Here is a 3,088-nt window from a genome sequence, read left to right on the forward strand (position 1 = left end):
TCTAACAATGTGCTGAAGATGTTCCTGTGATGATTATATCATCTACATACACTCAAATGTATGTAATGATTCCTTGTAGTTGTTGTACAAAGAGTGAGTTATCTGCTCTTGAAAGTTCAAATACCAAGTAGGGAGTGCTGCACTCCTTCAAGTAGTATTTGACTATTTGGTTCTTTGAAGCCTCCAAATTATCCCCATTTATGAGCAGCTAGCTATCATGTCTTTTTTAAGGTAAAAAATAAAATAGGTATCATGAACCTCCCACCTATACAAACGAGGGTAGGTCTACCCTCGTACACACCTTACGTAAGGATTCAATCAAGTTTTCAGTCTTTATATAGAACTACGCGATACGATTTACATCATTGCCAACTTTTATCATTTAGAAATAGACCGAATTACTAATGATGCCCACACATATATAGCCTATAATGAATGAAGAATTATCTGAACTCCGTGCTGAGGGCGAGTAGTCATATAACAAATTGGTGAGTGAACATAAGTGGGTGAAAGCGTGAAACTGTAGCACTGCAGGATCATTGAGATAGCTAGCTTCACTTCAATAATTGAAAAGTTCACGCCCACACAGATTCGAGGGCCCATACCAAAAGGGAGGTAACCATTGACATTTTCAGTAGCATTGGTGACTCCTTCGCAAAATCTATCTGGTTTGAAAAGATGAACATCTTCTCCCCATAGTTTCGGATCATGGTGAGTTGCTAACGGAGGAATAATAATATCTATGGCTGGTGGAAGAAGGAACGTTCCTAATCGCACTGAAGAAGTAACTGTTCTGTGTAAGTCAACAGAAGGAGGATATAACCTTAATGTTTCATTAATAACCATTGTCATCTGCAAGAAGAAAACAAAAGTTAAACTTCAGATCACAAGTAGTCAATAAATATTCTTTTTTCTTTTCTTTCTTTTTTTTTTCTTTTTTTTTTTTTTGCTGTCAAAATATTTTTATTAATTTTTCTGTACTCTAATACATATTTTTTTTATGAAAAATTAAAAATTGGTATTCTATTGTGTGTAGCTTCGACAGTGTGGACTCATAGTTGTAGTTTGTGTATGCATATCTAATACGCGCCGTGCTCACTTTACGCAAGATCAGAAACTTACCGTTTTCATTTTTGCAATGTTGTTATCTTCTGTATCTGGATTGTTTTTGCCAAATAAACCGAATACCTCCTTCCTTACATTTTCTTGCCAATCTGTATGTATGGCTAGTAGAATCATAGTCCATGTAAGTAAATTCATAGTGGTTTCTTGTCCAGCAAAGTAGAATGTCTTGCATTCATCAATCACGTCGTTTATGGAAATTCTCTTGTTTTCATAATTCTCCTGATTTGCTTTAACAAGCAAACCAAGGTAATCAGACTCAAAACCATCTAATTGTCCATTGTTTATCTTCTCCTTTCTTGTTCTTATAATCGTTACAAATGATTCTCTTATTTCATGGTCAAGTTTGTCGGCTTCTCGTTCTCCATCTGATTTGGTGAACCTTCTGCAATAATATCAAACTCGCTCACGTGCATGATATTAAGAAATCAAGAGTACTTAAATATGTAAACTATATACGAATACAATATTCATAGACAATGCTGAATAAAATATTCCCATTCATTACATATATGTGTGAGCAACAAGAGACCATTCAAATCATGGTCGCCGCCTCCTACCTCAGATGTTCAAACTAATGAAGATCATAAGAGTGATTTAGAAAAAGAAAAGTACTAATAGACAAACAAGAAGCATGCCGGCTACAACTCTTGTGGGAGAAGAAAAGGTGTGCGCCCTATATTTGGGCATGAACTAGGGGCGCCAGTCTAGTCGGTTTAATATGCGCTTTACAGAGTAGTTTCTATAAGTGAGACTCCACCTTTTTAGAAACAGCAATGCACGATTGTGCATATAACCCTAGACATAACTAAGCAATAAACACCTTTCTTCTCCAGCAGACGTAGGAAGCCGCAATGGCTCCGAACCACTATACATATTGTGTGTCATCTCTTTAACTCTCCATTATTAACTACATGGTATCAGAGTGGAGCGCTTAATCAATCTTTTCTTACTTAACTTCAAACAAAAGAAATACTTGCTAGTTCCTACGACAGACCTCAATCCAAATCCAAATCCGAAGTCTGTTGTAACTATAGAGACTGAATCTAATCCTGGTTGGAAGCTGTCTTTGATTCTTTTGAATGGAACAAATTATATACCTTGGTCTAAGGTTGTTACTTTATCTCTTGGTGGAAAAAGGAAACTAGGGTTTATTAATGGTCTAAAGGAGTGTCCTGCCATTAATGATGCCGAATATGAGAATTGAGTTTCTAATGATCAAATTGTTCGATCTTAATTGGTTGCTCAATTCGATGGAGTCAACTATTGCTGACATCTTTACCTTCTCTGATTCTGCAATCTGCAAAGGAGATGTGGGATTCAATTGAAGATTTATACAAAAACTAGAACAAATTTGCCCGTGTGTTTGAACTTCAACTTGCAATCGGTTCTTTGCAACAAGGTGAGAAACCTTTACAGAACACCTTGGGAATCTGAAGAAATTGAGGAATGAATTAAACATATATCTCCCACACACCATAGATGCTAAGACACTTTTGAAACGGGCTGAAGAGGATAAAATCGATCTTCGCATTGTTTCGTAGTCTAAAACCATAATATGAAAATCTAGAGAGCAATATTCTAATGGAAAACACTCTTCCATCGCTTGATGTTGTTTGTGCAACCATTCAGTGAGAGGAAACAAGGAAGAAAGTTTCCAATCTCAAAGGCTTTTGTTCTTCTTGCAGAGAATGGTTTTCAAAAAAGGTCACAGGGAAAAAGGGAACCGTCTATAGAACCCCATATTTTGGGCTTGGCAGAAAACAGATGGGCTTCATACTAATGGACATTTTAGTGGGTTTGAGTAAGGGGTCATTAGCTTAGAGTTGCATTTTCGGACCCATGCACCGACTTGGACAACCCGATAGACTTGAAACTGGAAACAGACATAAACCAAAAACCCCTCGACTCCTCTCGTTCTTTCCATAAAAAATAAAATAAATAAAAATGAGGTGGTGAGGTGATA

At 36.7% G+C, this 3,088-nt stretch overlaps 1 pseudogene across 1 annotated transcript; it reads right to left on the reverse strand.

The window, feature by feature from the left end:
- Positions 1–213: 213 nt before the first annotated feature.
- Positions 214–2,010, reverse strand: LOC147475108 (cytochrome P450 CYP749A22 pseudogene; annotated as a pseudogene). The gene is made up of 3 exons (XR_015209695.1): positions 1,946–2,010; positions 1,123–1,507; positions 214–852 (listed from the first exon to the last, which is right to left on the reverse strand). The product of XR_015209695.1 is annotated as a cytochrome P450 CYP749A22 pseudogene (transcript).
- Between the last annotated feature and the right edge of the window lie 1,078 nt (positions 2,011–3,088).

The sequence above is a fragment of the Coptis chinensis genome, chromosome 9 (genome assembly GCF_015680905.1).
Source record: "Coptis chinensis isolate HL-2020 chromosome 9, ASM1568090v1, whole genome shotgun sequence".
NCBI lineage: Eukaryota > Viridiplantae > Streptophyta > Magnoliopsida > Ranunculales > Ranunculaceae > Coptis > Coptis chinensis.